The sequence below is a fragment of the Chelonia mydas genome, chromosome 5 (genome assembly GCF_015237465.2).
Source record: "Chelonia mydas isolate rCheMyd1 chromosome 5, rCheMyd1.pri.v2, whole genome shotgun sequence".
Lineage (NCBI taxonomy): Eukaryota > Metazoa > Chordata > Testudines > Cheloniidae > Chelonia > Chelonia mydas.
The window spans coordinates 11,737,053-11,753,693 of record NC_051245.2 but is presented as its reverse complement, the minus strand read 5'-3'; the positions used below and the strand labels follow the sequence as shown (position 1 = coordinate 11,753,693).

The window sequence follows — 16,641 nt, the reverse complement described above, 5'->3', positions numbered from 1 at the left end:
GGGTTCACAAGGTTATTGTAGTGGCCGGGGGGGGGGGTTGCGGTACTGCTACCCTTACTTCTTTGGCGGCGGCTCTGCCTTCAGAGCTGGGCAGCCGGAGAGCGGCGACTGCTGGCCGGGAGCCCGGCTCTGAAGGCAGAACTGCCACCGCCAGCAGCAGTGCAGAAGTCAGGATGGCCTCGTGTGGTGTTGCCACCCTAACTTCTGCGCTGCTGCCTGCAGAGCTGGGCCGGCGTCAGCAGCCACCGCTCTCCAGCCACCCAGCTCTGACGGCAGCGCAGAAGTAAGGGTGGCAATACCACGACCCCCCTAAAATAACCTTGTGACCCTCCTGTAACTCCCATTTGGGTCAGGACCCCCAGTTTGAGAAACACTGGTCTTGCCTGTGAAATCTGCACAGTATAGGGTAAAAGCACACAAAAGACCAGATTTCACAGGGGGAGACCAGATTTCATGGTCCGTGATGCATTTTTCACTGGCCATGAATTTGGTAGGGCCCTACTCATTATGAATGATCATTTACTGTATCTAATGCCATAGGTGTGTATAGCATGTTAATGGTAACTAATGAGAACACACAGTTCAGGCTCAAAGAGCTTTCATTCTATTTCCAATCAAGCCAACTCTCATTTCAGACCTTAGCTTGCTTTTAGTTGTACTGGACTAGCCTATGAATGGACTCCTAGCCAGGTCTTTTTTTGTTTAGGCACAAGGGACATCCACATTTGTAATGCTCAATTTTATATATTTGTAAGCCAGAAGGGAGCACTACGGTCATCTCGGCTGTCCTTCCTACACAACACTGGCCAGAGAGTTTCGCCCAGTAATTCCCGAAGTGGAGAAATTATCTTTCCCCTATTTAAGGGGACACTGTTAATTGTAGGTCTGTGCAAAAATGTGGTTTCCAATAAGCAAACATGGATAGAAATGCTTTTAATAGCTAAGATTTCAGATATAAAACTTCTACTGCATTATTACTATTTATTGTATTATGGTAGCACCCAGAGAGCCTCGTCAGCGTTAGGGTTGAATGGGACTAGGTGCTGTAGAAATACAGTAAGAGAGACACCCTCCCATGAAGAGCTTACAAAGGAAGGCTCTGCTCAGTGATCATGCAAAGACACACTTGCTGAACTTTACACTTTATGACTACTCCCATGGAAGTCCATGTGTGTGCATGTGCACATATGTGTATTTGTTTGACTTTTCAAAAATAGTACACATATTTACAAAACATTTTCCCCCTCAGAACTTAGAAAAGAGAAAGGATTCTGGTTTGAAGGGTTTTAGGCAGCTAATGTCTTTTCCCAAAGGGAATATTTGAGGCCAAATTGTACAGCTGACTTGTACCTCCATATTTCACAATACTCATACTTTACATCTATCTAGTGCCTTTCCTAACAGGCTCTGAAAGGGCGAGTATTATTCCTATTGTACAGGTAACAGAACTGAGGCACAAAGAGAATATCTGACTTGCCCAAGATCACACAACAAGTGGCGGAGTTGGAAACAGAATCCAGTTCTCCTAACTCCTGGTTCCAGGTTCTAACCAATAGACGATGATGTGTTGCATATAAAAATGGATATTTGTGCACCCAAAATTGACAAGTGTACATGTAAAGGATGCTCACTCGCATGGTTACCTGTTCTGCATCACCAAATGACTGGGCAAATGCTAAATTTGCCCTTGCACATTTTGTACATGCATCTGACTATTTACCACTTACCTATACATAGCACTTTTCATTTTCAAAACATTTTACAAATCCTCACAGCTCTCCTGTGATATTGGTGAACAGTTAGCAGCACTGTCCTTACTTTCAGAATGTAGAAACTAAGACAGAGAGGCTAAGGGCTGGATCAACTGAAGTATAGAAGTTTGTTCCACCGCAGCTAGTTATCCAACAAAAACTCCCAACTCTGTAATATATCTAAAACAGAAAGTGCCTCGGAAAGCCAATGCGGAGTTTCGTTCTATTTGTAATGTAAACTTCCACCCTAGCCAACATAGTTAAAAGGTTTTTATAGCACGTAGCATAAGGTTTTGGTCATTAATTACTCCTTTAATCTCTGCTGGGCTTGTTCCTGAGAACATACTGCACTGCTGCCTTTTACTGGATAAACAACTCTTAGGACTGCATCAGATTGCCATAAGGGTCATAAAATGCATTTATGGAGAACCGCTGTATTTCAGACGAAATCCCGACTGATCTGGTTTTCCTTACTGCAATGGTAATTAGTATGGCTAATTAACAGACTCCCTCCCCGCACCTCAAAAAAATCCAGACCTTTCTCAGACTGTGAGACCTTGCACAGATCTTTGTGTGTTACTTTGCACTGATGAACTGGATGGTTGATGGCACAAGCTATGGGACGCAGCATACAGAGGGTTTCACCTCCATGTAAAACTTTCAAATCAGATCCAGATGGCACTTTGGCTGCCTATTTGAAAATTATTACAAAATACATAGGAGATACTGCTTATGGGTGAAATTTACTCTCAATCAGAGGAGATGTGCACCACATAAGACTTAAGTGGTACTGGGCCTTGTGCTGGTCCTCTGAAGAGGGTTGAATTTCATGCCAGGAGAAGACAGGAGGAGGGATTTCCTGGAAGTGGTTTTTAAAGAGCAGTTTGAAGGAGGAATGAGAGGGCTCTTGGGCTATGATTGAAGGCATGAAGGCAATTGGAAAAGGAGAGTAGGGAGGATGTACAAGATGGGGACTGAGAAGAACATTACCTAGTATAATGAGGTCATTGGTTAAGACTGGGGCTTCTAGGCACTACTGCAATGCAAATAAGTAACAAAAGGCACAGGAAGGAAATGAAAGAAGAGATACGGGCAGTGAAGAGACTGCATAGAGTTATTAGGTGAAGTTAGTTGGAGATCTTAGTCCAATTCCAAGTGTACAGACGAAGCCAAAGATGGGATAGGCCATGGACATTGTAACAGAAAACAGGTTAATGAACAGTTTATTTTTTTGTTCAAAGAGTATTTTAATTCAAAGGGGAATCTTCTACTGGGTGCTGGTTGAACTATAATTGTTAACAACATCCATTGCAAATGTCACTCTTTTTGTGATCATGAATTGTTCACTGATCTCTGAAAATGTATTTTTTTGTTAGTAGCCATTAAGTAGTTTGGATGAACAAATTTTAAACTAGAGGTCATTCATGAACTTTGGCTACTTGCTATCATCCATGCGTTATGCATGGTGTGTCATCTACCTCTCATGGCATTGTTTCCAGTTCCTGATTAGATTACTAAAGTTTACCAAGTTATCAGTGACTGGACAACTGGAACTTTCTGACCACCAATGATGAATCATGAATGAGACATGACTATTCAGATGAATCAGTTTGGGATCTGAGAACAGTTTCATGAATGCAAACAATGGCTGTTCAATTGCTCACAAATAATGAGACCTCAAAAGAACAGGAGAGCAAAGTTCCAGCGTTCATCTGTTACCATATTCATCTTATTATTCAGAGAGCTAATCCTTCCCAGTTACTAGACAAGATAAACTCTTTTGTTAAGAAGCCCAGGTTCCTTTGAGTTAGTTACTCACCAGGAAAACTCAGTTTCACAGTACGCTTTTCTCTTGTGATTGCAGGTGATTCACTTCTGGTTTTTCTGGAGGTAAATGTATTCCCTAGGTAACTTAGGCTGTTAACATTCCAGAATTTATCAATCAGTAGGAACACAAAACGTCCTCCATCCTGAATCAGTCTTTCAAGAATTCACATATTTAATTTTGCCTTGTATTTTAACAAAACCCTTCTTCAAATAGTTTTCTCCTCCGCAGAAAAAAGACTGATTGCTGGAAAAGTAATTTAATAATATTTCAGGTGGCTAAAGAAAAGGGGACAATGGTTAGATGCATGATCCATTATTTAACAAGGCATTTTTGTTCTCTCTTTTAAAATTTAACTTATATAAGCAAGCTATGTAAGCAGGAGTATATGCTTTCTAGTCACGTCAAGTGAGTCAAAGAATAGGGTCACCAACAGTTAATTTCTGCAGTCACCAACACATCTCCTCTGCTTTAAATTCAATTTAAAATACACCAAGAGTCAGAAAACTTTGCATCTCCAACAAAAAAGATTAGGGTTTTTTTAGCTTCACTAAAGTTGAAAAAACTGTGCATGTACATAATGTATATTATCTTTTTTAGGTAGTCATATGTCACCTATCACTAGAGCATCTAGATGCTAGCAACTCCCCTTTCCCAATGCAAATGCTTTATTTTTTAGTGCTATATCCTTTAACTTTTTACTATCACTTTATAACCAATCATGAAATCTCTTTTTGTCTTAGCATGAGCAAAAGTCCTTTGTTCTGGGAAACTGGAAGTGTTTGTGCAAGTCAGTAGGTCCTGTCAAAATACAGTCTATGTTCAGGATTGCGCCGAATGCAAATTAGGGATTCATCATGCTTTCTAACTATAGCAGTGCCCACATTTTTGTTTGGCTGGTTCTGGCGAGTTGGAGTTTAAATGTTAAATTCTCCATCAACTTGAGAAATATTAAAACTCCCTCTCAGGTCACCTCCATGGTTACTTCACATTGCAAGGGTTAGGATGATAAGGTTATCAGTAAAGAAACCACACCATGAGCTAACCAGATTATGTGTGGTGAGATCATTCACTGATGAGTTTAACCCATGACCGAGAACAATGTAATGAGATAATCAGATGAAGAGGCAATTTTGATGGTAATTACGCACAGGGTGGGGCAGGGGAGGGAAAGCAGTGGTCATGAGAGTTGTGGCCATGTTTTTCTTATACAGTGAGTCATGCTGATTCCCATGTTATAAGAACACAAGTAATAATGCTTAATCAGCACAATATTTTAAGAGAAGTGGAGCCCTCAGTATCACCTATAGAAAAGTCCTATAAATTTAATAGGCAATTGTAATGTTCATAAGATTTTTTTTTTCTGATCAACCTAAATTAATGTAATGGAGTACTATATCCCTTCTGCAGAATTCTGTAGACTGGTTCGAAACAAATTCAGAATGGATCTAATTTGCTATTGGAAACAGTGTGGACTAGTGGGTGGTACACTGGACTGACTGGTAGAAAGCCTGGGTTCTAGTCCCAGATCTACCACTAACACACTGTGTTACTTTATACAACTCACATCATCACTCTGTGCCCCTGTTTTCCTTTTCACGGTTTGTCAGTTTAGACCGTAAACTAGTTTGGGGCAGGAACTGTCTCTTACTGGGATGTGTGTACAGAACCTAGCACAAGGGAGCTTCAATCTCAGTTGTGGCCTCTAGATGCTACTCTAACACAAGTAGTGATAAGAAAAGGAGGACTTGTGGCACCTTAGAGACTAACAAATTTATTACAGCATAAGTTTTCGTGAGCTACAGCTCACTTCATTGGATGCATGCAGTAGACCCCCTTTTTAATGAATGGCTTGTGGAGGGAGGAGTTAATAAAAATCAAACATTTCTATTTTGTCAAAAAGGCATTTTACACCGGGAAAAAAGTTTTGATCAATTTTTTTCTGACCAGCTCTAATGCCAAAGTGCCTTTACAAACATTAACGAAGGGCATGTCTATACACAGAGTTAAAGGCTCAGCAAGCAGGAGTATGAGTCATCAGTGCTCTAGCCTGCTGCATGCTCATTGCCTATGTGGACCCTGCTACCGTAAACTAAAAGTTCTGTAGTGCCCTTTGACCTGCTCTGGTTAAAAACCTTTAGAGTAGCAGCCGTGTTAGTCTGTATTCGCAAAAAGAAAAGGAGTACTAGTGGCACCTTAGAGACTAACCAATTTATTTGAGCATAAGCTTTCGTGAGCTACAGCTTGCATCCGATGAAGTGAGCTGCAGCTCACGAAAGCTTATGCTCAAATAAATTGGTTAGTCTCTAAGGTGCCACTAGTACTCCTTTTCTTTTTAAAAACCTTTACTGTATGATACCAGGGTGCACACAATCGACAATGTGTGGCAGATAGGAGTGCTAAGGTTTATACCCCAGCTTGCAGTGCACTGGTTTTCCATCTAGCCAAGACCTAAATAAGCCTCCAATGATGTCAGTAAGATATTATCCCCATTTTACTGTTGGGGAAATAGAGGTACAAGAAAGAAACTTACCAAGGTCACACAGAAGAATTAGTGGCATAGCTAGGAAGAGAACCCGGAAGTACCTTTTATAACCACTAAGGATTGGACCCTGCAGCATGCAGAAGAAGTAGTAGAGGACTTTCAGCATCTGCCCGATGGAATTTTAAATGACATTCTCTCAATTAACCAATCAGAATTATAAAGCACAGCTCCAAGGATCAGCATGGATTTCCCACTTCTGCTTAATGCAAGTTAGGCCTTGTCTACATGGGGAAGATTTACTGTTATGTTTATACAGGTGTTGTTTTACCAGTGTAATCCCTCATGTGGGCATTCTTATTGTGGTATGAGTACCTTTTTTCAGCTTAGTTTATGACACACCAGTGGAAGGGGTTTCAGATAAACTGGGAAAAAAACCCTCTGAAACTGAAGTAAGTATCTACATGTACTGGTATAATGAGTAACAACTATACTGCTTTAAATTCACATCTTGGGTGAAACAGAAAGAAAAAACTTTGCTAGTCAGACAATTTACCAGTCCATGATTTTTTGAAGAGTGGAAAGGAGATACCATAGTCTGTATTTAACAGCTTAAACCTCATATTTTAATTCCATCTAAAATCATCTTAATTGTAGTAGAATATTTGCCACCTCTCTCATTCATTAACTTTTATGGTATATATAGATAACATGATTTACTGATGTAATGTGAAAACATGGTACAATGAGTGACTAAATATGCAAGGTGGGTTGTACATAATCTGTAATTTCTTACTATTGTAAATTGAATATTACACCTGCCTTCCATCTTTATGACCCACTTCCATCCAGAAATGTCACTATGTTACATTTCTGTTTAACTTATGCACCTTGAATGTTGTAAAACTACTGTAAATGTCAATAAAAATGCAATGTCAGTCAAATGCAATGGAGCAATCTCTATTGAGCAAACAATTGAGAAACTAGAGATAAAACACAATCGTACCGTGTTGCAATTGATTAAAGATATGAATCAGAAAATTAAAGGGTTTTTTCCCCCAGTTTTAGTTATTACCAATTGCTTAATGTATAGAGCAATTACTTTGATCTTATCTAGATTTCTGTAATGTGGCTTCCAGTATATGGGTAGATATTGTCTTAGGTCACTTCAATTAATATGTATTTCCCAAGATCAGCTTACGTGAGTATGCCATAATGTATGTTCACTTCCATTTGGTTTAGATCAAAAAGACAAGTAACAACTTACTGTTGTAACAGGAGCACTTATTAAACTTGAATTGGGTAGGGATAACTTCTAAGGTGATAGCTTCTGGACTCCACCTTCCACGAATACATAAAGGGTGAAGAAAGTTTCTAAGGGCTTGTCTACATGACCCAGCTTTTAGTGACAAGGCTGTGTCAACACAACCTTGTTGCTAAAAGTCAGCATGTGTAAACGTTCTTTTTCGGTACTTTGTTGGCACTTTTGATGACAAAAATACTTCTGAGGACAAAGCTAATGCTGCTTGCGGGGCTGGGGGAGCTCTGCTGCCGACAAAGCCACGTTCACACTGCCACTTGCATCAGCAAAACATTTGTCTTTTGCGGGGGAGGGGGGGCTTTTTTAAGTACCCGTGAAAGACAAAAGTTTTGTCAGGTTTCAGAATGGTAGCCATGTTAGTCCGTACCAGCAAAAAAAAAAAAAAAAAGAGGAGTACTTGTGACACCTTAGAGACTAAGAAATTTACTTTTGTCGACAACTTTGCAGTGTAGACAAGCCTTTAGTGGACAATTTTGTAGAGAGTGAATTGAAATTACCAAGAGCTTGCTGGAGGAAAGCAGGACAGAATCCCACAGCAACTTTGGACACCACCTACAATCCATTTACAATGATCGAACAAAGGAATGCGGCAGGGAGGGGAGTTGTGCCTTGGCGAGGGAACATCGTTCAGAGGAGGAGAGTAGTTAGTTAGTTATGTGGAGTTGAGAGAAGAGTAATGGAAGGAGAGATGGTAATTGAGGAAGTAGGGGGGAAATCTCTAAAGGAAGTGGTGGAAGTAGGTCTGCTTTAGCCTGTGCTTGTACTAGAGCTGTGTGAATATCTGGTTTTCAGTTTGCTTGCAGTCTAAAATAATAATAATAATAATAATAATAAAAAATCACACAAATAAAAATTTGTTTCAGGTTGACCTGAAGCGAATGGGGGGGGGGGATTTGGTGAGGGGGCAATTGTATTAAGCTAAATTGAAACATTTCTATTTAACTGAAAGTTTTTTTTCCCCAACCAAAACAATTTGAAGAAATTGACATGAATTTGCAAAAATATTTTGTTCGACCCAAATCTGCATTTTCCAGTGAAAAAAAGGTTTTGCATAAAATATCACCCAGCTCTATCTTGCAGCATAGTGTAGTGGCCTGTGAGTCTCCCAGTTCCATCCCTGAGGAGGTGTATCAAATCTAGCCATTTTTAGAAGCTCATTGTTCACACAGTAGCTGGTGCATTGTGTTTGTGTCGGACACAGCGATCCAGCTTCCAGTAGCATCTCAAGAAGTCTGACTAACTTCTGCAAGAAAGGAATCCTGTTATTTGGCAAAATAAGGCAGTGGTTTGATTCTAACCTGACTTTGCACACTGCATATAAATAAGTAAGCATAAGTCATGTAATCATAAATAAAAGCCTTATTGAACCTGAGCAATGAAAACGAATCGATAGAGGACACTCTTCCCCGATGATAAGAAGAGACCATGCACTGTGTTTCCCGGATACTCTTTCATTGTATTTCAAAACCACAAGGAATTCCCTATGTCATCCGCAATCACCACTTAATATTACTGGAGCCATCTGGATATGAGCAGTCCTAGAGGTGCATTTCAAACCCACAGATTCATTCATGTAGTTATCATTGGGACACAGAAAAGCAGTTGATTTCCTCATAAATTTGGAAGGCGGGGGGGAGAAGACTGTGACTTGAGTCTTCATTTCCCTCCACTATGTGGCGGAGTGGTATTGCTATTTCCACACCATGATGTAACAATGGTACATCTGCACGAGCAGAATTCAGTGTCACTGTAGTTTAGTAAGCAAACCCCACAGAGATCTCTCAACCTGTTGTGGAGTAAACCATTTAACTTGTTGTGTTAAACGTTTATGAAGCATTAAAGAAAAAAATGCCATAATAATCTGAAGTCCTTCATTTCCCTCCTACTGAATGAATTAGTGATTTGTGTTATTGATGGAGTGACAGTGCTCTGATAAGCATTGATCCAATTCCTCATAAAACACATTGTATATCATCAGCATCTTATGGCAACAGCACAATGCATAGCAACACAGCCTTAAATGGACATGATAATAGCAAAAAAAAGAAGTGTGGAACTGTGTGTGTGTGTGTGTGTGTGTGTGCGCGTGCAAGTGGAAGTGGAAGTGCAAGTTAGCAAGTGGAAAACAAAAACAATAAATGCAGTATTATGTGCAAATGATAGGGAATCACAGAAAAAGTACATTTCTTCTAACACTGAACAAGGAACTTTGTTAGAACAAGGAAAACAGCATTATTAGTGACTTGACTTCAGCACTTCCGCATGGAACTTTCCCTAGTCTACCCCAGAATGGCCTCCTGCTCTAGATGTAAAGACCAAGTACACACATTCTCACACAAACCTCTGGTTATGCTCAGGTTTAACTTGCTCAGAAGGTTTAACACATTACACAGCTATTTATGTCAATACGAACCAAATATTTAAAAGACAAAGACAGAGCAGTAACTACATAGCTAATCCCATCCATCAAACTACTTTACATTTCCTTTATGCACCATTTAGTTTAGACAAAAAAGCTGCTAAGAAATTTCTGTAGCTCAACTGCCCAAGCCAATGCACACAGGCCAGGTAAGTTTATTGAAGCACTGAACTCTGTTTTCACGGGGACCCTCAGCACTTCTGCTATTGCCATGACCTGGACTGCATGAGCCCTGGAGTTTTCAACCAGACATGTTTATGTTTAGGACGAGCTGCCAATTGAAATGACTTGGTTTAAAGATTTGAATGAACATTACAGCTATTTGGGTTTTTTTGTAGTGTGCATGCAGCTCTAACACACCTGTAGTTGTGTGACAGACTCTTCGAAGAAACATAACTGCATTGGGACAGCAATGAGAGACAGCTACAGTTGAACTCACTTGTCCCTAGTCACCTAGATTTTGGAACCAATGGACATAAAAATATTATCCAAGAGGACTACATTGTGACTTTGACTACATAGCCACAAAGAAACCATTGCCTTTGCACCCCTACAGGGGCTACCCAGATCTTGGCTTTGAGGACATAAGCATAAGCACGCTCAGACCCAACCAGAAAGGTAAGGAGTATGCAAGGAGGGGCTTGGAATGGGTGGAAATTTGGCTCCACCTCTTCAATGTGACAGCCAGTGCAGCTGAACGTGAACAGTAGTCATATGATGCTGGTATAGGCCAGCTGCAAAATACTACCTCTCCGGGCAAGTAGGATGCAGGGAAGGAACTGTGACTCAGAGGGGCATCCCTTAGGCACCGTGCCTCCAAGGGCTGCTCATTGACTGGTGAAACTTGTGCAACATGCTTTGTTCAGGGATGTGCCTCAATGCACAATCTAGCCCTGAGTTAGCAGGACTACATAAACTGTGCACATCTATATATAGATATACTGCATGCATATATATTCATATCACACACACAATGTGATATATCAATATATATAGTCACACATATACATACACACACACAATGATCTACGTACGACTCCCCACCTCAACAGATTCCGAAGAGTGCAATACATCTGGTATTTTACAAGTAGGTATTTCCCAGGAGGAACATATATTATATCCAGAACTACATCTTTGGTTGCCTCTATATACGCTAGAATCAGGCATCATGTTTCTACTACCCAATAAAAACTAGCCTTGGCAAATGAGACTGTGTTCCTAGTTCAGGCTATATACATATGAACATATATTTAGAAAATTAGTTTCTTTGTGGATACAGGACAACAAGCAAACTAGAGAAACAGCCCCTTTAAAAACAATCGGCAAGCGTGTGATGGTGGAGTAAGGAAATATGCCTTTCATAAACATTTTTTTTAATTTCCCCCATTCCTTAGATTTAGCAATGTTTTTGCTGACCCTATAACGTGCAAAACACCCAAACTCCAACTGAAGTCTGTGGACATTCCAACATCAAGCCTAGTAAGACTTGCGCATAATACTTAAGAGCAGGTCACATGGCTGATTGTAATCTAGAATCTTGAATTCAATTGCTAACAATGGGTAAGAAATTGATTTTCAGTGTTACACTCATAATCAATGAGGCATTGGCAGCATGAAAAATACAAATTGATATTCTGAATCACTAACAGTGACATGAAGTGGATATTCCACCTGATGCATTGCCGGCTCATTTAAAACGTACTCTTCCACAGTAAACAAACACAAATTATCATTAAGAAACAAAGCCAGGCAGAAAATCAGTCTGGAAGACTAGTCTGAACGTACCACTGAAGACAAAGGAATACGGTAGCTCTACTTCACATTGACACAGGAGATAAAGAAAAGCGTAATAGCAGTGTTCTCAAAATAAAGAAAATAGCTAGACTCAGAACCTGTGCATGAGAGAGTATGTTTAAGTACCAAGTTTTTAGAGACCTTGATCCAGCCCGTAAGGTCCCCATCCTGCAAACACAAATGTGAGTAGCACTACTGAATCCTATGGGACAACTGGATAGTGTAATGTTAGTCACGTGCATACAAGCTTGCAGGACTGCCACTCATGTTTACACCTGGAATTTTGAGTTCATTTGCATATGCAAACACAGGTTTGCTTGCTCTAATCATGTTCTAAGCATTCCATTTGTGCACTCCAATGGGCTCAGCATGCACCAATGAACACATACTCAGAAAGCTACGGGTGTAGATTTAAAGGCATTGATTAAAACGTGGCGCAACCCACAAACCTGAAAATGATGAAAGGGAAAAAAAGCAATGTAAAAAGCTCAGATTCCACATTATTAACCAAATACACATACAAATAAAAATATCTGAAAGCAAGAAATTTGAAAACGTCTTTCCCTGTCATTAACTGTGAAGACTTGTGTTTGAGGTTGTGCCCTTATGGAAGAGTTGTTTTAGAATTTAATAGGAAACTAAAAAATTATTCTAGGATTTAATAGAAAATGGAAGAATTAATTTAACAGAGAATTATTTCCTTCCTGTTGCTACATAATTCTATAGCAAGGAGATAATTATCTATCAAATTCTATAAAATTACTAAAAGAACTTTTTTAAAATACCATAATATTTCCATAAGGATTTGGTTCCCCTGAAACAATTGATGACATTACTAACTACATTGGGAGTTGAACGCACTCGGCAGTTCCCAGCAGCAAGCTGCTCAGCATCTTACAGGTGGTAGCCCTAAAATGGAATAAGGAACCCCTTGCTCAGCATTGTCAGTAACGGTCATGAACGGAACACTGAGTTCTGGTGTTCCTGGGTAAAAGCTATGAAGTTTGGCTAAAACTTCCATATTTCGGTGTCTAAAGTCAGGCATCAAAATCAAGATTTAATACTTAACCCAAAGAAGGCCTGTTTTTTTCCAGAGCTGCTGTGTTCCTTTAACTCCAAATTCCTGTAGGCCCAGCCCAGGACTTTAATACAAAACTTGCTAGATGATAACACAAAATTGGGGCACTACCAGATTAAAAGACAATATCCCAACATGGCACCCTTATAGCATAGCCTAGCTTGTCTCATGCTCATTATGCGCTCTGCTCACTCTACTTCTAGCTCAAATTGCACCAAATGTGTTTCCCGAGCAAACCTTGTACCGGTACTATAATTGGACAATCTAGAAAGCTAGAGAATTCAGCCTGTGCATTTTTTCCTGCAATAAAAAAAAGATTCTCAAGGTCCGGTTTCTACTTTTCTTCCTTCCCTTGTCCATATCCCCTGGCAATACAGGCTAGTAAGCTGGAAATTGTCACTTGAGCTAAATGTATATACGCACCACTGAATACTTTCAATATTCACTTCAGTTGCTTCACAGATTATTTTTAAAAAAGGATACCAACTACAAGTGGAAATGGAAAACTATTAGGAAACAATTGTCTTCTGATCTTGCTGTTTTTAGGGGGGTAAAGATCTTCTGAAGTTTAGGGGAACCTATGCGCACACACAAACATTCAGCTCTATACATGGGACCTTAATGCCAGCAGGGGACAAGCCCCAAAATCTGCACATGTCAAATTGAGAATGTAGAAGATTCTGGAATTACTGCCACTCACTTAGGCAGTGTAACTTTCATCATCTCAATATATTGTTTGTTTCTCCTACTCACATGTTATCCTGCCTTAGAAGCTCAATGCTGTAGAGGTCCAGTCCAGTTGCTGATTAGTACCCAGAACAGGAAACCCATACCAAACAGGAAGCACACGGGACAGTCACTCAGACCTAAATGCAAACAATTTGATTAGCTAATCACTCATCCCATTAGAGAGTTAGCACTGGATTTATTCCTACAGTCCATGGATTGCCCCAGATTAACAACCTTTTCATATTGTACCTTAGAGATGGCCAAATAATTGGTTTTTCAGTTCTTCCAGCAATCTGAAAAAAACTAGGAAAATATTCAGTTCAGTTCTAAAAGTGTTTGGAATTTGTTAGCAAATTGGAAAAGTCTGTTTCAGGCCCAGTAAACCAGGCTTGTTTGTGTCCATTCATCCCCCTTTATAACCTTTCATTGACAGGTTAGGACACTCACCTGGAATGTAGGAGACCCAGTTTTGAATCAGGCAGAGAGAAGATTTGAATCCACATCTCCTGTCTCCCAGGTGAGTATCTTAATTGCCATGGTAGAATAGCTCTCTCTCTCTCTGGTCCAATGAGTATTCAAGCATAGCTACAAAAACAGCTTCAACAAGCGAGAGTGAGAGAATTGTCTGTGGCCTCATGATTTGGATGGTCACCTGCGAGATAGGAGTTCTGGGTTCAAGTCCCTGTCTCTGAGTGGGCATTTAAAGTCAGGTCTCATGCATCGCAGGGAAGTGCCCTAACTACTGGGCTAAAGGCTTTAAAGGGGAACAGAGGCGTGGACAGACATGCACAAATACACATGGTTTGCTGGCCCTAAAAAAACTTTTCCCTGGCAGATACTATTGCATCAAATTCATGAATAATTTCAGGTCGACCAAAACTGCATTTTTCAATGAATAAGCTATTCATCCAAAAAAATGTGCCCAGCTCCACTGCACGCTTCCCAGCACTTCAGAGAAGCTCATTATGAACAAAATATGGTGTGCAAACTCAGGGCCAGAGTCAAGCTAGCACTTAAGCCTATGCTTATATCAGTCCCTACTCAGGATACCTTTTAAACACATGCTTAACTTTAAATATGTGTTTAAATTCCTTTGATTCCAATATGACTTAAGCACACACTTAATGTCACGATGTGCTTAATATGTGTTGTCCTGAATAGGAATGCTTTCCTGAATCAGGGCCAGGAAGAAACCGGAAGATTTTCTTCTCCCTCAACCCCACCCTCCCAAAACACCTAGCAGAACTGATCAGAACAAAATCAGGAAACTCAGAGACACATGATTTTAAAGACTTTATGAACCTCATAAAAGATTTGGTTCATACTCAGGTTTGGGTAAAACTTCAGGACACATCTTACTGAATGCAAACATATCCACCCATCCTTAAATATAATGAATGACTTGTGGAGCATTTAGCCGCAACAGAATTAGTTCAGTCGGGAATTTCAGCCTTAATTTTGAATTTCTTAGCTTTCCTTCCTCACCCCCTCCGTTTCCATTAACAACACTTCTTTGCACCTGCAGTGCTGTATATGGCACCTTCCAGCCATATATCCAAAAGGACTTTACTTATTTTAAAAGGACTCTCCAGATTAAAACCATGCACATGATTCCCATTTGTGCTAAAGCCTCTGATCTGGGTATAGCAGCAGTCGGTCTGCAGATAGCCAGACTAGAATAAGGTAGGGAAAGTTGTGTTTCTCTGCCTTCAGGAGCAGCCTGCTTTCTCTCTGTTTTGGGGTTTTTGTATGTTACCATTCTGAATAGCTGCTTTCAACTACCTGAAAGGGGATTCCACAGAGGATGGATCTAGACTGTTCTCAGTGGTAGCAGATGACAGAACGAGGAGTAATGGTCTCAAGTTGCAGTGGGGAGGTTTAGGTTGGATATTAGGAAAAACTTTTTCACTAGGAGGGTGGTGAAACACTGGAATGCGTTACCTAGGGAGGTGGTGGAATCTCCTTCCTTAGAGGTGTTTTAAGGTCAGGCTTGACAAAGCCCTGGCTGGGATGATTTAGTTGGGGATTGGTCCGGCTTTGAGCAGGGGGTTGGACTAGATGACCTCCTGAGGTCCCTTCCAACCCTGATATTCTATGATTGATTCTATGAATTCTAATTGTTACATTGCAACCTTCCAGCAAAAGTATATTATGTTTTTATCTAACTTTTCTCTGTGTGTCCCATGAACATAACAAAGGAGACCTACAACCCACATTTACCAGTGGGTTACAGTAGGTCAGTGGAAATAGAATGGCCACTTCCAATGTTGTTTGTAGTTATTTTCACTTCCCAGTTCTCCTACACTATCAAACAAAATAGTATTATGGTGTCAAAGCAATGCAGGAGACCCAAACAAATACATTTTCTCATTGACATTTAAATGAAAAAAATATATTTCTAATAGTAGAATTAGTAGTAGTTACGTGATTTGTATAGACTTAAGGTGTTTGGCTTGTTTAGCCTAACAAAACAAAGGCCATGGGGAAATATGATTGCTTTCTATAAATACATTAGAGGGCTTAATACCAGGAAGGGAGAGGAGTTGTTTAAGTTAAGCACCAACGTGGACACAAGAATAAATGGACATAAACTGGCCATCAACAAGTTTAGGCTTGAAATTAGACAAAGGTTTCTAACAATCAGAGTGAAGTTCTGGAATAGCCTTCCCAGGGAAGTAGTGGGGCAAAATTTCTGTTTTGAGACTAAGCGGGATAAGTTTATGGAGAGGATGGTATGATGAGGTTGCCTACAATTGCATCAGTGATTAGCAAATATCTCCAAGGGGCAGAGATTGGACACTAGATGGGGAGGGCTCTGAGTTACTACAGAAAATTCTTTACCAGGTGTCTGGCTGGTGGATCTCACCCACATGCTCAGAGTCTGACCATCATATTTGAGGTTGAGAAACAATTTCCTCCCAGGTCAGATTGGCAGAGACCCTGAGGTTGTTTTGCCTTCTTCTGTAGCATGGGGCTGTGGTCACTTGCTGGTTTGAACTAGAATAAATGGTGGATGCTCTGTAACTTGAAGTCTCTAAATCAAAATGTGAGAACTTCAGTAACTCAGACAGAGGTTATGGGCCTAGTACTGGAGCGGGTGGGTGAGGTTCTGTGGCGTGAGATGCACAGGAGGTCAGACTAGATGATCCATGATTGTCCCTTCTAGCCTTAAAGGCTATGAGACTAAATTTTGAGTATATCAATATCCTTTTAAGAATTTTTAATTTCTGCTCTCTACTATT

General features: G+C 40.2%; 1 protein-coding gene across 1 annotated transcript in view; it reads right to left on the bottom strand.

Annotated features, from left to right (window-relative positions):
* Nucleotides 1-13,769, bottom strand: part of LOC102943174 (urea transporter 2) — a 390,889-nt gene extending 377,120 nt beyond the window's left edge. The window contains exons 1-2 of the mRNA XM_043547345.1: nucleotides 13,649-13,769; nucleotides 13,424-13,536 (exon numbers count right to left, since the gene is read on the bottom strand). The gene's annotated coding sequence lies outside the window, so the exon portion shown is untranslated. The remainder of the gene's footprint in view (nucleotides 1-13,423; nucleotides 13,537-13,648) is intronic.
* Between the last annotated feature and the right edge of the window lie 2,872 nt (nucleotides 13,770-16,641).